This window comes from Zea mays, chromosome 10, assembly GCF_902167145.1.
Source record: "Zea mays cultivar B73 chromosome 10, Zm-B73-REFERENCE-NAM-5.0, whole genome shotgun sequence".
Classification (NCBI taxonomy): Eukaryota; Viridiplantae; Streptophyta; class Magnoliopsida; order Poales; family Poaceae; genus Zea; species Zea mays.
In genome coordinates, this window is record NC_050105.1 from 14,073,288 (window position 1) to 14,095,887 (window position 22,600).

At 53.3% G+C, this 22,600-nt stretch overlaps 1 long non-coding RNA gene across 1 annotated transcript; it reads right to left on the reverse strand.

The window, feature by feature from the left end:
• Nucleotides 1-1,823: 1,823 nt before the first annotated feature.
• LOC109943159 (uncharacterized) lies at nucleotides 1,824-14,289 on the reverse strand. The gene is made up of 3 exons (XR_002265878.1): nucleotides 14,247-14,289; nucleotides 1,944-2,172; nucleotides 1,824-1,861 (listed from the first exon to the last, which is right to left on the reverse strand). It is a non-coding gene; the product is annotated as an uncharacterized lncRNA (long non-coding RNA).
• Nucleotides 14,290-22,600: the final 8,311 nt, after the last annotated feature.

Sequence of the window (22,600 nt, forward strand, 5' to 3'; positions counted from 1 at the left end):
GATCAGAGAACACATCATCCACTGATTCGGAGTACCTATCACGGATGGGTGAGCTTTCTTTGGAACAGTTATCTGTGTACAAATCAGTAGCTTCAACTGAGGAGAAGAAGTTGGAGTTCATGAAGAAACAGGAGAGGCAGAAACTCATATTGGAGAGGAAGAAGCTTAATTTAGAGAAGATGAAGATGGAACGACAAAAGGTGAAGGAGGAGACGGAACAGGAGGTTCTCATATTGAGCATGGATTTGACAAAATGTAACCCCCTCCTTCGACAGTACTACGAGGCGAAACAACAGGAGATTCTGGCAAGGGTCACTGGAAGCTCGTCGTCAAGCAAGTGAATGTTCATCAAGACATTGCAGTGCTTGAGGAAGTATTGTTAGTTGTTTTCGAAAACAAGTTTATTTTCAGCACTTGTGCACTTGACTTTTTCCTGTTGTGTCATGGTTTGGAGAACAAGTTTATGTTTGTGCACTTGTCAATTTTCTGAGAATGGAGAGCAAGTTTATGTTTCTGCACTTGCGCATTGTAGTGGTTGTCGAATACTGTTGTTGCTTAATAATAGTAGACTTGCTTAATCATATTGCAGTAGTTGCATTACAACATGACACATTAAACAACAAGAAATGTGAACAAGTTCATCTGTTTGCAGTACACATAGTAGCTTGGGACAAACAGAACCTACGACATTACTGCATAGTAGCTTGGGACAAACACAACCTACGACATTACTGCATAGTAGCTTGGGACAAACACAACCTACAACATTACACATGACACTACGACATTTTATTGATGGTAGAAACATAAACTACATACTTAAGTAGCTCCCGATCCAAGCCGCGCCTAGTGGTGGTGGATTAGATCAACCTGCAATTGATTATATTTAACTGGATCATGTAGTTGGTCGTACCTATTGTTTATGTACTCATTGCGCTCCGACATCGAACCATGAGAAGTGTCGGCCAAAACTCCGATGTTGTCGAAGCTTGTGTTCAAAGACGAAGGACCTTCATCTTCTACAATCATGTTGTGCAATATGATGCAAGTTTTCATTATATCTCCAATGTGTTGTGGAGACCAACCATATGCAGGACCACGAACTATGGCCCATCGCTTCTGTAGTACTCCAAATGTTCGTTCAATGTCTTTTCTAGCGGACTCTTGAATAGTGGCAAAGTGTTGTGTCCTGACATCATACGGATGACGGATTGTCTTGACAAACGCTGGCCAGTCCGGATAAATACCATCTGCTAGGTAATATCCCATGTTGTACGTGTGTCCATTGACAGAGAAAGTGACTGGTGGACTATCACCGGTAAGATGTGAATCAAACATGTTTGAACGCTGAAGAACATTGATGTCGTTACAGCTACCGGGCATGCCGAAGTATGCATGTCAAATCCATAGGTCATATGAGGCAACAGCTTCGAGGATCATTGTAGGGTGTTTACCCCGACCGGTAAACATCCCCTTCCATGCAGTTGGGCAGTTACGCCACTCCCAATGCATGCAATCGACACTACCTAGCATACCGGGGAAGCCGCGTGCCTCTCCAACTTGGAGAAGCCTAGCGATATCAGCAGGAGTTGGTTTCCTGAGATAGTACCCCCCAAAAGCGGTTTGGATGGCGGTGCAAAAGTGTTTCAAAGCCTCATGTGCCGTAGATTCACCAATGCGTACGTATTCGTCAACGGCATCCGCAGGAACACCATATGCAAGGATACGTACGGCAGCAACAACTTTCTGAAGGGCAGATAGACCTAGCTCACCGGCACAGTTTGGACGTTGAACGAAGTAGGGATCCACTTGTTGCACAGCATCAACGAGGCGCTCGAACACATGGCGACGCATGCGAAACCTATATTGCAAAACCTATATTTCAGTAGAAGTGTGAAGTACGTACTATGGACGTGAATAGATGTGCGTAACAAAAAACATACCTCCTCCGAAATTGTGCATCCGTGTACACCGGTTGCGCGCAAAAGTAGTCGGCTCGGATTCTTGCATCACCACTGATATGGTCACGATGGATTCGAACACGACCAGGAATGGAACCAGCATACCGACGCTCGTTAAGTGCACGACGCCTACGATGTTGGTACGTCGCAACCTCGAGCTCATGGTCTTCATCTTCCATGTCTTGCGCCATGCGAAGAAAAATATTGGAATCTACGAACGGGTTCATTGTTGTGGATGAGTGTATGCGAAGTGTCGGGGACCATAATTAGGGGTACCCTCAAGGCTCCTAATTCTCAGCTGGTAACCCCCATCAGCATAAAGCTGCAAAGGCCTGATGGGTGCGATTAAGTCAGGGATCAGTCCATTCGAGGGACTCGATCACGCCTCGCCCGAGCCTAGCCTCGGACAAGGGCAGCCGGCCCCGGAGGATTTCCGTCTCGCCCGAGACCCCCCCTCCAGCGGCGAATATATTTCCGGCTCGCCCGAGGCCCCGTCTTCGCCAAGAAGCAACCCTGACCAAATCGCCGCACTGACCGACCAAATCGCAGGAGCATTTAATGCAAAGGTGGCCTGACACCTTTATCCTGACGCACGCCCCCAGCCGGCAGAGCCGAAGTGACCGCCGTCACTTCGCCGCTCCACTGACCGGCCTGACAGAAGGACAGTGCCGCCTGCGCCGCTCCGACTGCGGTGCCACTTGACAGAGTGAGGCTGACAGGCAGTCAGGCCCGGCCGAAGGCACCATATAAAACTCCGCTCCGCCCGACCCAGGGCTCGGACTCGGGCTAAGTCCCGGAAGACGGCGAACTCCGCTCTGCCCGACCCAGGGCTCAGACTCGGGCTAAGTCCCGGAAGACGGCGAACTCCGCTCCGCCCGACCCAGGGCTCGGACTCGGGCTAAGTCCCGGAAGACGGAAAACTCCGCTCCGCCCGACCCAGGGCTCGGACTCGGGCTAAGTCCCGGAAGACGGCGAACTCCGCTCCGCCCGACCCAGGGCTCGGACTCGGGCTAAGTCCCGGAAGACGACGAACTCCGCTCCGCCCGACCCGGGGCTCGGACTTGGGCTCAGCCCCAGAAGACGACGAACTCCGCTTCGCCCGACCCCAAGGCTCGGACTACGCCCTGGCCTCAGCCAACGGTCTCCGCCTCGCCCGACCCAGGGGCTCGGACTCGACCTCGGCCACGGAAGACAGACTCGACCTCGGCTTCGGAGGAGCTTCCACATCGCCCAACCTAGGGCGCAGACCAGCCACGTCAACAGGAGGCGCCATCATCACCTTACCCCGAGCTGACTCGGGCCACAGGGAACAAGACCGGCGTCCCATCTGGCTCGCTCCACCAGATGGGCAATGATGGTGCCCTGCATATTCTGTGACGGCGGCGGCTCTCAGCCCCCTTATGGAAGCAGGAGGACGTCAGCAAGGACTCGACAGCCCCGACAGCTGTCCCTCCGCCAGGCTCCAGCACTCCTCCGACGGCCACGACATCACACCAGCTGGGTGCCAAAATCTCTCCGGCTGCCACAACAGCATGTACTTAGGGCGCTAGCTCTCCTCCGCTAGACACGTAGCACTCTGCTATACCCCCCATTGTACACCTGGATCCTCTCCTTACGCCTATAAAAGGAAGGACCAGGGCCCTCTTAGAGAGGGTTGGCCGCGCGGGGACGAGGACGAGACAGGCGCTCACGTGAGGCCGCTCACTCCCTCTCCCGCGTGGACGCTTGTAATCCCCTACTGCAAGCGCACCCGACCTGGGCGCGGGACGAACACGAAGGCCGCGGGATTCCCACCTCTCTCACGCCGGTCTCCGGCCACCTCGCCTCCCCCCTTCGCGCTCGCGCTCGCGTCGACCCATCTGGGCTGGGGCACGCGGCGACATTCACTCGTCGGCTTAGGGACCCCCCGGTCTCAAAACGTCGACAGTTGGCGCGCCAGGTAGGGGCCTGCTCCGTGTTGACGAACAGCTTCCCGTCAAGCTCCAGATGGGCACTCTCCAGCAACCTCTCCAACCCGGGACGGTGCTCTGTTTCGGGAGTCTTGAGTTCGTGTCCCTCGACGGCAGCTACGACATGATACTCCTTCCGCCGCCGTGCGACAGCGACAATGGCGGCCGACAGCTCGCCCGCCGGCGACGGAATCGACGACGTCTTCCCCGCGTGGTGGAAGAACAACGTTCGAGCTCACCCCGTCCTCTCCCCCGCCGACGGAGGAGGAGGCGGGGCAACCAAGGCCAAGCAGGAGGCAGCGCCTCGTCGGCTGTCGAGCGAGTCGACGGCGCCGGGACCCCAACGGGGGGCGCACCGGACATCGACCTCGCGCTTGAGACGAAGACGAGCGTCGTCTCCCCGCAACGCGCCGATTCCGGACAAACGAACGACGCCAGCGCGCTCGCGAAAGGCTTGCTGGGCGTCACCCTTGTACCTGAGACAGCGGTGCAGTCAGTCCCCGACGTGACCTCATCGCCGCCCATCGACCAAGAGGTACCGACCGATTCCCATCCCACGTCCTTCGGATTCAGCCTCGACCCGCCTAGCGGCTTCGCTTTGGCGGATGCTCTCGTAGAGGCGAGTCCAAACCCTCTGGGGTTTCGTATGCGGTCACCTTGGGACCGGCTGACGGACGTCTCGACCTACGGGCCCTCTGGGTCCGAGGAAGACGACGAGCCCAGCATCTGTTGGGATTTCTCTGGACTTGGCAACCCCAGTGCCATGCGGGACTTCATGACCGCATGTGACTACTGCCTTTCCGACTGTTTCGACGGTAGCCGTAGCCTCGGCGACGAGGACTACGGCCCAAGCCGCGAATGTTTCCACGTCGATCTAGGGGGTCCCTCCGAAGGCAACCATCTCGGCATGCCGGAGGACGGTGATCTCCCTAGGCCGGTGCCTCGCGTTGATATCCCACGAGAGCTAGCTGTGGTCCCCGTTCAGGCGGGGGGCCATGACCCACAGCTCGAGCAAATCCGCGGGGTGCAGGCCAGGCTCGACGAGGGAACAGGAGCGCTTGAGCCAATCCGCCGGGACGTCAGGCAGGCATGGGCGGGCCAACCTCCGGCCGGAGAAATACGTCATCTGCCCCAGGGCTTCCAGCACCGCATCGCCGACGATGTCAGGTTCAGGCCGCCACCCGCATCCAGTGGGGTCGGCCAGAACCTGGCTGCAGCAGCCATGCTCCTCCGGAGCCATCAACCACCGAGGGGCGGCGAATCCAGGGAGAGCTCAAGAATCTCCTGGAAGGCGCCACGGTCCGACAAGCCGAGAGCTCCGCCTCCCGAAGGCAGGGGTACCCCTCGGAGCATCATGCCGCGACTTCCCGATTCATGCGGGAAGCCTCGGTCTACACCGGGCGTACGCGCAACACCGCGCCTGCGGCCCCGGGTCGCCTCGGCAACGAGCACCATCACCGCGACCGCCGAGCCCACCTCGACGAGAGGGTGCGCCGAGGCTACCACCGCAGGCGTGGGGGACGCTACGACAGCGGGGAGGATCGGAGTCCCTCGCTCGAACCACCCGGTCCGCAGGCCTTCAGCCGGGCCATACGACGGGCGCCATTCCCGACCCGGTTCCGACCCCCGACTACTATCACGAAGTACTCGGGGGAGACGAGACCGGAACTGTGGCTCGCGGACTACCGCCTGGCCTGCCAACTGGGTGGAACGGACGATGACAACCTCATCATCCGCAACCTCCCTCTGTTCCTATCCGACACCGCTCGCGCCTGGTTGGAGCACCTGCCTCCGGGGCAGATCTCCAACTGGGACGACCTGGTCCAAGCTTTTGCCGGAAATTTCCAGGGCACGTACGTGCACCCTAGGAATTCCTGGGACCTTCGAAGCTGCCGACAGCAGCTGGGAGAGTCTCTCCGAGACTACATCCGGCGATTCTCGAAGCAGCGCACTGAGCTGCCCAACATCACCGACTCAGATGTCATCGGCGCGTTCCTCGCCGGCACCACTTGCCGCGACCTGGTGAGCAAGCTGGGTCGCAAGACCCCCACCAGGGCGAGCGAGCTGATGGACATCGCCACCAAGTTCACCTCCGGCCAGGAGGCGGTCGAGGCTATCTTCCGGAAGGACAAGCAGCCCCAGGGCCGCCCTTCGGAAGATGCCCCCGAGGCGTCAACTCAGCCCGGCGCCAAGAAGAAGGGCAAGAAGAAGTCGCAAGCGAAACGCGACGCCGCCGACGCAGACCTCGTCGCCGCCGCCGAGTACAAGAACCCTCGGGAACCCCTCGGAGGTGCCAACCTCTTCGACAAGATGCTCAAGGAGCCGTGCCCCTATCACCAGGGGCCCGTCAAGCACACCCTTGAGGAGTGCGTCATGCTTCGGCGCCACTTCCACAGGGCCGGGCCACCCGCGGAGGGTGGCAGGGCCCGCGACGACGACAAAAAGGAAGATCACCAAGCAGGAGAGTTCCCCGAGGTCCGCGACTGCTTCATGATCTACGGTGGGCAAGCGGCGAATGTCACGGCTCGGCACCGCAAGCAAGAGCGCCGGGACGGGCTGGACAAAATGCTCGCGGCTCGTCGGCTCGCTCGGTTCGTGGTCAGCTCGGCTCGGCTCGGATCGGCTCGTTTGAATTTTTTCGCGAGCTGAGCTGACATCCTAGCTCGGTTCGTTAACGAGTCAGCTCGGTTTGTTAACGAGCCAGCTCGTGAGCTAAACGAGCTATCACATTTCAGCAAAACAAAACTATATATATATCATTTACGTAACAATTGATGAATATATTATATGTATGTGTGGTGTCTATAACCTATAAGTTAAACTAATGATTGATGAATTATGTCTATGTGTGAAATTGGTCTATACGAATATAAGTGTGGGTTAAACTGCTGAATATGTGTGTGAATAGTGAATTGATGAGTGATGAGTTGTGTTAATTTGGTGTTATATTGATATGGTATGTGAAACTATGAGTATAATTACTATTTTCTGTTTTAAATTAGTTTGAAATTAACTAGAAATTGACTATTATACACATATTATTTTTTTTCTGCTCTGGCTCGCGAGCTAAACGAGCCAGCTCGAGCTCGTAAACGAGTTGAGCCGAGCTGACTCTGTGGCTCGCTACCTTAACGAGCTGAGTCGAGCCAGCTCGTTAGCTTAACGAGCCAGCTCGAGCTCGAACGAGCCGAGCCGAGCTGGCTCGATATCCAGCCCTAGCCCGGGAGGCACCCTCGGCCCAGCCCGAGGTACCCTCGGCTCAGTCCGAGGCATCTTCAGCATGGCCCGAGGCACCCTCAGCCCGGCCCGAGCCACCCTCAGTTCAGCCCGAGGCACCCTCGGCACCCGAGGGTGAGGCACTGCGCGTCGAGGAGGAGCGAAGCGGGGTCACGCCTAATCAAAACTGGCAGACCCAGTATTTGCAATATCTCCACCGAGGAGAGCTGCCCCTCGACCGAGCCGAAGCTCGGCGGTTGGCGCGACGCGCCAAGTCGTTCGTCTTGCTGGGAGATGAGAAGGAGCTCTACCACCGCAGCCCCTCGGGCATCCTCCAGCGATGCATCTCCATCACCGAAGGTCAGGAACTCCTACGAGAGATACACTCGGGGGCTTGCGGCTATCACGCAGCACCTCCAGCCCTTGTCGGAAACGCTTTCCGGCAAGGTTTCTACTAGCCGACGGCGGTGGCCGACGCCACTAGAATTGTTCGCACCTGCGAAGGGTGTCAGTTCTACGCGAGGCAGACCCACCTGCCTGCTCAGGCTCTGTAGACCATACCCATCACCTGGCCTTTTGCTGTGTGGCGTCTGGACCTCGTCGGCCCCTTGCAGAAGGCACCCGGGGGCTACATGCACCTGTTGGTCGCCATCGACAAATTCTCCAAGTGGATCGAGGTCCGACCCCTAAACAGCATTAGGTCCGAGCAGGCGGTGGCGTTCTTCATCAACATCATCCATCGTTTTGGGGTCCTGAACTCCATCACCACCGACAACGGCACCCAGTTCACCGGCAGAAAGTTCCTGGACTTCTACGAGGATCACCACATCCGGGTGGACTGGGCCACCGTGGCTCACCCCATGATGAATGGGCAAGTAGAGCGTGTCAACGGCATGATTCTACAAGGACTCAAAAGCCTCGGATCTACAACGACCTCAACAAGTTCGGCAAGCGATGGATGAAGGAACTCCCCTCGGTGGTCTGGAGCCTGAGGACAACGCCGAGCCGAGCCACGGGCTTCACACCGTTCTTTCTAGTCTATGGGGCCGAGGCCATCTTGCCCACAGACTTAGAATACGGTTCCCCGAGGACGAGGGCCTATGCTGATCAAAGCAACCAAGCTAATCGAGAAGACTCGCTGGACCAGCTGGAAGAGGCTCGGGACAAGGCCTTACTACACTCGGCGCGGTACCAGCAGTCCCTGCGACGCTACCACGCCTGAGGGGTCCGGTCTCGAGACCTCCAGGTGGGCGACCTGGTGCTTCGGCTGCGACAAGACGCCCGAGGGCGGCACAAGCTCACGCCCCCCTGGGAGGGGCCGTTCGTCATCGCCAAAGTTCTGAAGCCCGGAACGTACAAGCTGGGCAACAGTCATGGCGAGGTCTACAGCAACACTTGGAACATCCAACAGCTACGTCGCTTCTACCCTTAAGATGTTTTCAAGTTGTTCATATACCTCGCTCCCACGCAAAGTTTAGTCATCAAGGAAGGGTCAGCCTTGCCTCGGCAAAGCCCGACCCTCCCTCGGGGGCTAAAAGGGGGGAACCCCCTCTGCGTCGAAATTTTCCTCGAAAAAAGATCCTTTCTGCCAGAATGTCTTTCGTGCTTTTCGACTACTTCGAAAGTGGATCCTGAAAACGACGGAGTACACGTAAGCAGCCAAGGCTGACCGAGCCGAGGGACTCCTACGCCTCCGGGATACGGATACCTCACTCATCACCTTCTGCGATAAGTAACTCACGTTCGGATAAGTGATTCCGCGGACCGAACAAGTCTTCACGTTCGAAAGCTCCTCTGCCGAAGCGATTCTTCGAGCCTTCTCGACTGCGTCGGTGGCAGAACCCTATGGACGGATAAGAGTGCACGTAAGCGGCAAGGCCGACCGAGCTGAGGGATTCCTACACCTCCGGGATACGGATACCTCACTCATCACCTTCCGCGAGAAGCAACTCTCGCCCACACAGACAATTTTGTTACCGACGAAGAAGTCCAGATACTCGAAACAAGAGGAAAAGAAACGTAGCTTTACAAGACGGCGAGGGTGTGTTTGGGCCTCGGCGGCCGCAGAAAACACACGCTACAAGATAATCCGATCCTGCAGGCTCGGATCTTGACGGTTGAAGGGAGCAGCAGCACCCTCGGCGTCGACAACACCTTCGGCGCGGTCCGAGGGTCTCCACTCTGAAGGACGACGTCATCACCACGCCCGGGCCATCGCCGCCCGGGTCTCCTCCAAGAATCCGGCTCGAGCAGGCGGCTCGGCTGATCACCCCGAGGTCTCGGCCAGCTGTCCCCCAAAGACATCAGCCCGGCCCGAGGCCTCGGCAGATCAACTCCAGTGTCAGTCCCGCTAACGGACGACCCGGCCAGGCTCCGGCCGACCAGGTCTTCTTTTCGAGCCAACTCTGCCTCTGTTCGTGCTGACACCGCTACCCCTGGCTTCGGCTCATCGAAGAGTGGTCGAGGGGTTCCTTTAACTAAGCAAGAGAGGCCTCGGACAACAAGGCTGACCGAGCCGAGGGACTCCTACGCCTCCGGGATACGGATACCTCACTCGTCACCTTTGTACGGGGCGACTCACGCTTGGTGAAGCGGTTCAGACAACCAACAGGCGAGTCTTAGTGCTCGGAAATGAGGAAAAAACACATACACGTTCAGGCCCCGACAGCCACAATGAACAAAAGACCGACGAACGGCACGCCGTCGCCCGCTCCAGCAGCAGCGACGACGACGACCCCCGCTCCGGTGGCCGAACTGCAGCAGCGATGGCCTCAGGGCGGACGCTGCTGCAACCTTGCCCTCGCCCACGCCGACGCTCGAGGGGAGAGGACAAGTACAAAGAGCCGGAGGCCCGAAGCGCGGATGGTGGCGGTGATCCCGTCGGCAACGGGGACTTCTCGAGCCGCTTCCACCTCGGCACCGACGACAGGGGCCGTCAGCCCTCCGGCAGATCCCCACTCAGATCCTCCCGGACGAGTGGGGCACCGACCTCCGCGTGGAGGCGTCGTACCGGTGCAAAGGCAGGACCGCCCCAGAACACGAACGCCGCCCTGGCAGCGCGCGATATCTTGGGCGGTCCTGCCGTGCACACGGTGCGGCAACCGCCTTCCGGCAGGAGGGGGCACTGGGAGCCAAGCCGACAAGCCCGACGTGCTGAGGCTGACGACGCCCGCCGTCGACCAGCCCCGCGTTGTCAAAGTCCGACCCGCCCACAGGGCCAGTGAGCGCCCTCTCCCTCTAACGCCGAAGGAGAGGCCGACCCACGAACCCGCGCGGGAGGTAGAGCTCCGGCTCAGCCCGGTCTCCACCCCAGCGAGGATGATGAACATCCTTGAAGCTGAGGGTGGGACCAAGATCGTAGCCCGGCTCGCTCCTCCACACCCAGGGGCTGGTGGTCACCGTCTCGGGTGACCGCCGGCGGAGGGGTGCAGCCGGGCTGACTGATAAAAATCCTTGAAGCCGAACGATGGCTGAAAGGTACCAACTCCCACGGAGTTGCTTTCCTCCAACGACAAGGCGGAAGGACTGCGGGCGTCCCCCATCCGGGGGCTCGGAAGGTGGAAAGACACGACGCATAAGGGAGCGCGAAGACATGGTCGCCTTTCAAGGGGGTCACCCTCCTTTTAAAGGCGACTCTCCCTACTTGCGTCCCCGGCCGTCACGGGCTGAGTCTTCTCCAGCACGCTCCAAGGTCCTCCCCCTGCGGCGCGGGGGCTGGGCCCCACGCGTCATGCAAGCCGGCCCAGGGCGGAAGAAGCCAAACCGCCGCGTGCGGTGCATGCAACCGTCCAGCGGTTGCAAACGTCCCTCCACTTTCGCCCAGACCAGCGGGTGAAAGGGTGGGCAGCCATGCAGGCAGCATGCAACCGCGCCAGGTGGGCGCACCTCTCCGACTTCCAGCGCGCCCAGCATGGAAGCCCAGGCCCACGCGTCATGCAACCGGTGCGCCGGATGCTACGTGCGAGCAACTGCACCGCCACTCGTGCCACTGCCACGCCTCCTCGACTGCGGAACCAGTACCGCGACTCGAGGCAACCTTACGCACGACCCAGTAGCGCCAGCCTGGCGCGACGGTCAATGCGGCCAAAAATGGGCCAGCAGTAATGGCGGTGGCAGGCGGGCAGGAGCAGTGGTCACGTCGTCAGCCAGGCTTACGTCCTATCCAGGGGCAGCGAGAGAACCCTCTCTCACGGCATGAAGACGACGCGCCCGTGTTCCGTTCCTCGAACGGCCCGCGCACGCGCAACGGCTGCCCCGCGAACCACTCACCCCGTTGCATTAACTCCGCGGCGGGACAGGCGGCGCCTCTGGCAGGAGAAGCAAGCGACGCTTTGCCTTCGCCATAATGACCGCGTCAAAAAAGGTACGCCGCGTCGTTCGATTTCATATCCTTTTCCTTTTTTTCCTCTTTCTCTCTCTTACAACAGGGACCAGGAAAGGGGGATACCCCGAAAAGGACCCTTCCCCGTGAAGGAACCAGGCTCCGAGCCTCCCTACTGATCAGAGGTTCGAAGGCTGGCCCCTCGGAAGGGTTCGACAGCCGCCTCAGGTCGCGTGGGCCCTACACCCACTACTGGTCAAAGGTTCGAAGGCCGGCCCCTCGGAAGGGTTCAACGGCCGCCTCAGGCTACTCGGGCTCCGCGCCCACTACTGATCAGGGGTTCGAAGGCTGGCCCCCGAAGGGTTCACAGCCGCCTCAGACACAGAGCGAGGGATGACCATGGGTACGTTCGATACATAACCGAGGCTCGGGCTGCGCTCCCGAGGTACCCTAGGACATTTCCGAGACCAGCGGGAACGATCTTGTAACGGAATCCCATCAGAGGGAGGCATCGAGCCCTCGGACCCCGTCGCCAGGGGACTGGGTCCGGTAGATCACCCGTAGGTACTTTTGGGCGTGCCTCTGGGCCCCTAGCCGACCCCTAACGAATGGGGCACGGACGTCCACTCAGATTACCCGCCTGCAGCTCACCGGAAACACCATGTTCGGCGCCCATCGAGGGCAACATGGCGCTTCCCCCCCTCCTCCTTGCGGAAAGGCGACGCAGGGGCGTATGTAAAAAAGTCGAGTCTGTCCCTGATCGCCCTCTCGCCCTGTGCAGAGGCTCGGGGGCTGCTCTCGCAAACCTGGCTCCGGCCGAACCGTTGACAGCGTCAACATACTAGCCCGAGAACTTGGCACCCGACCGTACACCCGGGCTACGGCCAGCTCGCATGAGGGAACGATCAGACCAGCCGAAGCATTACGCGAGGCATTAAGACCTCGAAGGAGTGAAACCACTCCTCCGAGGCCTCGGGGGCTACACCCGGCGGGTGCGCTCGCGCGCACCCACCGGAACAAAATGCAACCGAGAAAGGCTGGTCCCCTTGCAAAAAAGTGCGATGAAAGCCTCCAAGCGAGTGCTAACACTCCCTTCGAGGCTCGGGGGCTACTGTCGGGGACCATAATTAGGGGTACCCTCAAGGCTCCTAATTCTCAGCTGGTAACCCCCATCAGCATAAAGCTGCAAAGGCCTGATGGGTGCGATTAAGTCAGGGATCAGTCCATTCGAGGGACTCGATCACGCCTCGCCTGAGCCTAGCCTCGGACAAGGGCAGCCGGCCCGAAGGATTTCCGTCTCGCCCGAGGCCCCCCTCCAGCTGCGAATATATTTCCGGCTCGCCCGAGGCCCCGTCTTCGCCAAGAAGCAACCCTGACCAAATCGCCGCACCGACCGACCAAATCGCAGGAGCATTTAATGCAAAGGTGGCCTGACACCTTTATCCTGACGCGCGCCCCCCAGCCGGAAGAGCCGAAGTGACCGCCGTCACTTCGCCGCTCCACTGACCGGCCTGACAGAAGGACAGTGCCGCCTGCGCCGCTCCGACTGCGGTGCCACTTGACAGAGTGAGGCTGACAGGCAGTCAGGCCCGGCCGAAGGCACCATAGAAAACTCTGCTCCGCCCGACCCAGGGCTCGGACTCGGGCTAAGTCCCGGAAGACGGCAAACTCCGCTCCGCCCGACCCAGGGCTCGGACTCGGGCTAAGTCCCGGAAGACGGCGAACTCCGCTCCGCCCGACCCAGGGCTCGGACTCGGGCTAAGTCCCGGAAGACGGCAAACTCCGCTCCGCCCGACCCAGGGCTCGGACTCGGGCTAAGTCCCGGAAGACGACGAACTCCGCTCCGCTCGACCCGGGGCTCGGACTTGGGCTCAGCCCTAGAAGACGACGAACTCCGCTTCGCCCGACCCCAAGGCTCGGACTACGCCCTGGCCTCAGCCGACGGTCTCCGCCTCGCCCGACCCAGGGGCTCGGACTCGACCTCGGCCACGGAAGACAGACTCGACCTCGGCTTCGGAGGAGCTTCCACATCGCCCAACCTAGGGCGCAGACCAGCCACGTCAACAGGAGGCGCCATCATCACCTTACCCCGAGCTGACTCGGGCCACGGGGAACAAGACCGGCGTCCCATCTGGCTCGCTCCACTAGATGGGCAATGATGGCGCCCTGCATATTCTGTGACGACGGCGGCTCTCAGCCCCCTTACGGAAGCAGGAGGACGTCAGCAAGGACTCGACAGCCCCGACAGCTGTCCCTCCGCCAGGCTCCAGCACTCCTCCGACGACCACGACATCACACCAGCTGGGTGCCAAAATCTCTCCGGCTACCACAACGGCATGTACTTAGGGCGCTAGCTCTCCTCCGCTAGACACGTAGCACTCTGCTATACCCCCCATTGTACACCTGGATCCTCTCCTTACGCCTATAAAAGGAAGGACCAGGGCCCTCTTAGAGAGGGTTGGCCGCGCGGGGACGAGGACGAGACAGGCGCTCGCGTGAGGCCGCTCGCTCCCTCTCCCGCGTGGACGCTTGTAATCCCCTACTGCAAGCGCACCCAACCTGGGCGCGGGACGAACACGAAGGCCGCGGGATTCCCACCTCTCTCACGCCGGTCTCCGGCCACCTCGCCTCCCCCCTTTGCGCTCGCGCTCGCGTCGACCCATCTGGGCTGGGGCACGCGGCGACATTCACTCGTCGGCTTAGGGACCCCCTGGTCTCGAAACGCCGACACGAAGTGTGAGTGAAGTGTTGAGGTAGTGAGTATTTATAGAAGGGATACGCTTCGGAGAGAAGCCATACTCTTGTCGTGCAGCCGAAGCTAGTCGATGGCTTCTTGAAGAAGTATCGTGGCTTACGGTGGAAGCATGACAATGTCTAAACATTTTTTCATACGATTGAAATACTGTGACACATTTTTTCAACAACAATTACACAAATCATAAAATCGAATGTTATTTTTTGTTACAATTCGAAATTATGAATGAACCATTTTTTAGATTACTATTTGTAAAATTATTGAATACATTATTTTTATCATCCTTACAATTTGATGAAATGGGTACAAATCAAAGAAAACAGAAAAAGAAATAGAAAAAGGAATTCTGTTAACACTGTAGCTTTAGGGGATCAAATTTAGTTGACGTTGCTGGAGACACAGAATATATAGAGGACAGAATCTTTTAGAGTGTGCTGTAAAGTACATGGAATATTCCTTTAGGGGACGAAATTTAGGGGACGTTGCTGGAGACAGCCTTAGTACTACTTGCTTGATGCACGCTCATGCTTGCATGTTGCTCTCCTAGTATAGTACTACTTGCTTGATGTTCGCTGGACTAAGCTAATGGATGACGGGCACAACATCATGGAGGCTAAGCTCATGAACGCAAGCACGAATGCCGAAGAAATCAGTCCAAGGCTAAAAAAACTTAAAGAACGAGATGCCAACATCAATGCATTATTCTGACTAAACCTAATGCCATTTTCCTAATTGTTTGCTGCGGCGAGAAAGGCCATTGCTTCGGTTACTATGTGTGCCTCACAATTAATTTGCAAAGGAAGCCGACCTTGTCTCTCTAATCTTTGCTTGTTGATGTGAGGAATTTTATACTTATTTGAACCAGCAATCTTCATAGCTTCCTTCAAAACTAGATGTAGCGTGAACCAAATTATGTTTGCCTTTTTTGGGGCAGTAATCATTGAAAGCATGTTTCATTCATGAAAAAATCTTGCAACTTGTAATGAAATATGTTTTTGCATGAGTGTAGGAGTAGAAAGTTTACCTCGATCTTGTACAATCGGAACAAGTTCTTGGACAGTTTTTTTTGCTGATTTTCTATATTGAATGGCTTGGATTGCATGAAAGAAACCCAAATCTAATATAATAACTTTGACTTTGCTAACTCCAAGATGATTGCTCACAGCTTCCTTAACCTCCCATTGTTAATGACGTGTAAAATCTGATGCAACCTGACGTGTAACGTTCTTCCCTAACCTCCCATTGTTACTTTTAGCCAATAAAATATGATAAATTTGTTTCCTAATTTCATCACTAGCATCTTTCCTTCTTCTAACACCTAAAAGTTAAAAAAAACATATTAAAAACAGAACTAAAAGTTCAAAAAAAACACCTACAACGTCATCACATACCTCCAAAGTCATCTTGTACGGGTAGAAGGTTATCAAAATCACGTAGGTACGGGTAGAGTACATTGCCTAGGTTCAAACCCAATCCATCACTAGGTGCCGGAAGGTTTAGATCAAAACCTATCCAAAATAAAAATAAGAAACAACTACTTGTACGAAGGAGTACAGCAACAATGACAAAAAATAGCAATACTTAGAGCAAATGTAATACCAGACTGGAAATCATCAACAAAATGTGTCATAGTCTTCATCCTTGTTAATGAGTGTAGTACTGGTACTAGTGACTGCAGCACAGCAGAGTGGTACCGCTGTTTAAATAGAAGAGCTCAATGAGGGAGATTAATAAAAATAGACAGCGAACAAAAATACAGATACGGACGCCTCGACCAAAAATATGCAACCGCACAACTGGAAAAGCGCACCTCAGCTCTCAGCAGAACGGACACAACCATCCGAGCATGCAATGATTTAATTTATGATAAAACCGATGTTGCATTTAATGAGGGCATACACCGGAAAATTACCATGAAATAAATAACTCCTTGGTATCACAAATGATGTCCTAAACGACCTTATTTCTGAGTACCCAGGGAGTATGCTTTTCAATGGACGTCATGTACATGAGTAGCTAGCTACTAGCTAGGACGAGATTTTAGCTGACTAGAACATGGGACACCTTTTAGGTGCCCTACACTATCAAAATTACAATGTCTATATATTTTGTCTTTATGTTAAAATTAAACTTACATTGCAAAGTTGAACCTAAAATAACCATTGTATAGCACATCAATATTATTGTAGCAGCAATGGTGCAGACTTATCATTAAAAGAAAATCTTCAAAACATTGCTCTTGTAATCTTGTATAGTTGCAATGATATATGATAAAAGATATAAATTACATTAAAGGGACTTGTTGGGGGTCTGCTTCGTCGCCGAAGGTCCTATAAGAAGAAACACCTTCGGAAGATCAACACAGAAGCAACGCCGAAGCTACCATCCAAGGAGCTTCGGCATAGTGACACGCCTTGATACGAAAGGTTGCACCGACTTAAAGATGAAAAGACCGATCGGCCCATGATAATTTGTGTCATGATTGTAACCAGTTGTAAAGGACATGAATGTAATTTCACACAGGCTGCGCCCTGTGCCTATAAATAGATGAACAATACCCCCGTACTGTCCACGCTGACTTGTACTCGCTCGTGCATCACGCTTGTACTCTTGCCTTCTGTTAAGCCGAAGGTACAAATATAATTCAATATTATTCTTATTTATTCATGATTATATAATAAAATATATATCAATGGTGTCATATGATTATCCATGTTAATTCTCATGTTTCATATGCTTCGTCTTTCATTGATATATGTTGTGATGATGAAGGTATGTCCTTCATGACCTTCGTTCGAAGATCGTTATATCCTTAGAGAAATAATGCTTCGAATGATGAAGGACATTAACCATTATCCTATTTTTGTGTTGCCTTGTTCTTAATTCATAGCAGTTGAGAACAAGTCCCCAACATTGGCGCCCACCTCCGGTGAACTCACTTCCACTATTGAGCTGATGACTTCGTTCAACAACCACGCCGAAGCATCTTCGGCTACAAAGCTGGTGCTCCCGATAACAGGCGGTTCAAGTTCAGAACCGGCTAACAAGAAGCAGAAGAAGGAAGCACAGAGAAGGGTACAACATGTTGGGGTGTAGGGACCCTTCATCAAGTCAAAATGGTCTCACATCCCAATCACCTTCTCCCAGGACGACCTTCAGCTCAAAGATTACCCTCACAATGATGCTATGGTCATATTTTGTGTCATCAAGGGATTTCTGGTCCATAATGTTCTGGTTGATACAGGCAGTGTAGCGGATATCATATTTGCTAAGGCCTTCAGACAGATGCAAGAGCCAGAAGACAAGATTCATGATGCTACACACCCTCTTTGTAGCTTCGGAGGAAGACAGATTGTAGCGCTCGACAAAATCACAATGCCAGTGACCTTCGGCTTTGTCCATAACACAAGGACTGAACAGGTTGTCTTTGACATTGTTGACATGGAGTACCCATATAATGCAATCATTGGTCGAGGGACACTTAATGCTTTCGAAGCGATACTTCATCCAGCATACCTATGCATGAAGATACCTTCGGAACAAGGACCCATTGCTGTCCATGGGAGTCAAGAAGCTGCCAGAAAAGCCGAAGGAAACTGGACAGATTCAAAGGCAATTCATAATATAGATGGAGCCGAAGCCTCTGAGCAGTACAAATACAAAAGAGAGAAGGCTGCTTCGGCGGATCAGCCGAAGCCTATGCTTCTATGTGAAGATATAGCAGAGCAAAAGGTACTGCTGGGGTCTCAGCTATCGGAGGAATAAGAGAAGACTTTGATAAGATTTCTATTCAATAACAAAGATGTCTTTGCTTGGTCAGCCAATGATCTTTGTGGTGTTAACTGAGAGCACCTAGAGGGGGGTGAATAGGTGATCCTGTAAAACTTGAAACTTAATGCCAAAAAAAACTTGATTAGGAGTTAGCACAATAAAGCCAAGTGGCTAGAGAGGAGTTCTTGCAGGACACGATAACCACAAGAAGATCAATCACAGATAGACACAGTGGTTTATCCCGTGGTTCGGCCAAGTTCAACACTTGCCTACTCCATGTTGTGGCGTCCCAACGGACGAGGGTTGCAATCAACCCCTCTCAAGTGGTCCAAAGACCTACTTGAATACCACGGTGTTTTGCTTTGTTTACTATATCCCGCTTGCGAGGAATCTCCACAACTTGGAGCCTCTCGCCCTTACAATTTGATGTTCACAAAGAAGCACGAAAGTAAGGCTGGGATGAGCAACGCACACAAGACACAAAATCAGAGCACAACACTCACACAAGTCACAACTCGAGCTCACAACACAACCCAAAGAGTTCTCTACTCAAATGGAGCTCTAGTTGCTATCACAAAGAATCGAATGCGCGGAATTGAAGTCTTGGTGCTTAGGAATGCTTAGAGAATGCTTGGTGTTCTCCTCCATGCGCCTAGGGGTCCCTTTTATAGCCCCAAGGCAGCTAGGAGCCGTTGAGAGCATTCCAGGAAGGCAATTTTTGCCTTCTGTCGCCTGGCGCACCGGACAGTCCGGTGCACCACCGGACACTGTCCGGTGCGGATTTCTTTCCTTCTTTGGCAAAGTCGACCGTTGGCGGTTCAGAGCCGTTGGCGCACCGGACACTGTCCGGTGCACACCGGACAGTCCGGTGCCCACTTCTGACCGTTGGCTCTGCCACACGTCACGTGTGGATTACGCGGCCGACTGTTGGCTCACTGGATAGTCCGGTGCACACCGGACAGTCCGATGAATTATAGTCGTACGCCGCCATTGAAGTCTCGAGAGCAGCCAATTCACAGATGCCAGCCTGGCGCACCGGACACTGTCCGGTGCACCACCGGACAGTCCGGTGTACCCAGACTGAGCAGACTTTTGGCTGCTTCGAGCCAAGCTTTTCCAATTGAATTTTCTCTGATTCTAGCACTTAGACAAATATGTTAGTACACAAAAACCAATGTACTAAGTCTAGAATCATACCTTCATATTGATTTGCACCTTATCCACAATTTGGCATAGTTTATCACTTAAGCACTTGTGTTGGACACTCAATCACCAAAATACTTAGAAATGGCCCAAGGGCACATTTCCCTTTCAATATCCCCCTTTTTGGTGATTTATGCCAACACAACAAAAAAGCAACTAAAAGAAGTGCAACATCAATGCAAATGAAACTCAAATTTGTTTTGATTCAAATTTGGCATATTTGGATCATTCTTTGCCACCACTTGGTTTGTTTTTGCAAATCAGACTCAATTTCCTATCTCTAATTCAAACACACTTGTTGAGACATAAAGAGAGTTGTTCCAATAGAAATTGATCACTGATTCAAAAATTCCCCCTATTTCCCACAATCAACCATTCTTCCCACAAGAGACCAAATTTTGACAAAAGAGACAATAAGAGAGTTTTTTGTCAAACCAAAAGCTCTATTCTACTATTTTCAAAATTCTCAAGTGGTAGCTGATCCATTTATTGCTTTGGCCCTTAATTTCTCCCCCTTTGGCATCTAGCACCAAAACGGGATCATTTTTGGCCCTTTAACCCCATTGCCTCACCAAAATCTTCAACTAAGAGTAAAAAGGCAATAAGAGTACAAAGATGAACTTGGAATCAGTTACTCTTTCATCGGAGTGCAGTGGAAGTCTTGCATGGTCCAAGTCCACCTTTTCCCTTTCAAACCTCCTTTGAGACTAAATTAAGCAAACTCAAGTACACAGTTAGTCTCAAAGGGTCAAGTTGTAGCACATCTCCTCCTAAATATGTTCATCACTTGCAAATGGACTTGTTAGGTCCGGGGAGTGCTTGTACAACTTGAGCACCATAAATAAACAACAAAATGCATTAAGGAACATGATCAAGGCATAAAACACATGTATGCTATAAATCAATCCAGGTTCCGCGAATCTAAGACATTTAGCTCACTACGCAGCTTGCAAAAGGTTGACTCATCTAGAGGCTTGGTAAAGATATCGGCTAGCTGGTTCTCGGTGCTAACATAAAACACTTTGATATCTCCCTTTTGCTGGTGGTCTCTCAAAAAGTGATGCCGGATGTCTATGTGCTTTGTGTGGTTGTGTTCAACAGGATTATCCGCCATGCAGATAGCACTCTCATTATCACATAGGAGTGGAACTTTGCTCAGATTGTAGCCAAAGTCCCGGAGGGTTTGCCTCATCCAAAGTAGTTGCGCGCAACACTGTCCTGCGGCAACATACTCGGCTTCAGCGGTGGATAGGGCAACAGAAGTTTGTTTCTTAGAGCTCCACGACACCAGGGACCTTCCTAAGAATTGGCACGTCCCCGATGTACTCTTCCTATCGACCTTACATCCAGCATAGTCGGAGTCTGAATATCCAATTAAGTCAAAGGTAGACCATACCAGATCCCGAAGCAAGGCGTAGCGACTAAATATCTAAGAATTCGCTTCATAGCCACTAAGTGACACTCCCTTGGATCAGATTGAAATCTAGCACACATGCGTACACTAAGCATAATATCCGGTCTACTAGCACATAAATAAAGTAAAGATCCTATCATAGATCGGTATGCCTTTTGATCAACGGACTTACCTCCTTTGTTGAGGTCGGTGTGTCCGTTGGTTCCCATTGGAGTCTTTGCGGGCTTGGCGTCCTTCATCCCAAACCGCTTGATCAAGTCTTGCGTGTACTTCGTTTGGGAGATGAAGGTGCCATCCTTGAGTTGCTTTACTTGGAACCCAAGGAAATAGCTTAACTCGCCCATCATCGACATCTCAAACTTTTGAGTCATCACCCTGCTAAACTCTTCACAAGACTTTTGGTTAGTAGAACCAAATATTATGTCATCGACATAAATTTGGCACACAAAAAGATCACCATCACAAGTCTTAGTAAACCGAGTTGGATCGGCTTTCCCAACCTTAAAAGCATTAGCAATTAAAAAGTCTCTAAGGCATTCATACCATGCTCTTGGAGCTTGCTTAAGTCCATAGAGCGCCTTAGAGAGCTTACACACGTGGTCGGGGTACCGTTCATCCTCGAAGCCAGGGGGTTGCTCCACGTACACCTCCTCCTTGATTGGCCCGTTGAGGAAAGCGCTCTTCACATCCATTTGGAACAACCTGAAAGAATGGTGAGTAGCATAGGCTAACAATATGCGAATTGACTCTAGCCTAGCCACAGGAGCAAAAGTCTCCTCAAAGTCCAAACCTGCGACTTGGGCATAACCTTTTGCCACAAGTCGTGCCTTGTTCCTTGTCACCACTCCGTGCTCGTCTTGTTTGTTGCGGAACACCCACTTAGTTCCCACAACATTTTGCTTGGGACGAGGCACTAGTGTCCAAACTTCATTTCTCTTGAAGTTGTTGAGCTCTTCCTGCATGGCCAACACCCAGTCCGGATCTAGCAAGGCCTCTTCTACCCTGAAAGGCTCAATAGAAGAGACAAAAGAGTAATGCTCACAAAAATTAACTAATCTAGAGCGAGTAGTTACTCCCTTGCTAATATCACCCAAAATCTGGTCGACGGGATGATCCCTTTGAATCGTCGCTCGAACTTGGGTTGGAGGTGCCGGTTGTGCTTCTTCCTCCATTACAAGATCATCTTGTGCTCCCCTTGATCACACGCCTCCTCTTGATGGACCTGTTCATCGTCCTGAGTTTGGGGATGCAGCATTGTTGAGGAAGAAGGTTGATCTTGCTCCTTTTGTTCCTGTGGCCGCACATCTCCAATCGCCATGGTGCGCATTGCGGTCGTTGGAACGTCTTCTTCATCTACATTATCAAGATCAACAACTTGCTCTCTTGGAGAACCATTAGTCTCATCAAATACAACGTCGCTAGAGACTTCAACCAAACCCGATGATTTGTTGAAGACCCTATACGCCTTTGTATTTGAGTCATAACCTAACAAAAACCCTTCTACAACTTTGGGAGCAAACTTAGAATTCCTACCTTTCTTCACGAGAATGTAACATTTGCTCCCAAATACACGAAAGTAAGACACATTGGGTTTGTTACCGGTTAGAAGCTCATATGAAGTCTTCTTGAGGAGGCGATGAAGGTAGACCCGGTTTATGGCGTGGCAAGCCGTGCTCACGGCTTCCGTCCAAAACCGTTCGGGCGTCTTGAATTCACCAAGCATCGTCCTCGCCATGTCTAGTAGTGTCCTGTTCTTCCTCTCTACCACACCATTTTGCTGTGGTGTGTAGGGAGCGGAGAACTTGTGCTTGATTCCTTCCTCCTCAAGATACTCCTCCACTTGAAGGTTCTTGAATTCGGACCCGTTGTCGCTCCTTATCTTCTTCACCTTGAGCTCAAACTCATTTTGAGCTCTCCTTAGGAAGCGCTTGAGGGTCCCTTGGGTTTCAGATTTATCCTGCAAAAAGAATACCCAAGTGAAGTGGGAATAGTCATCAACTATAACAAGAC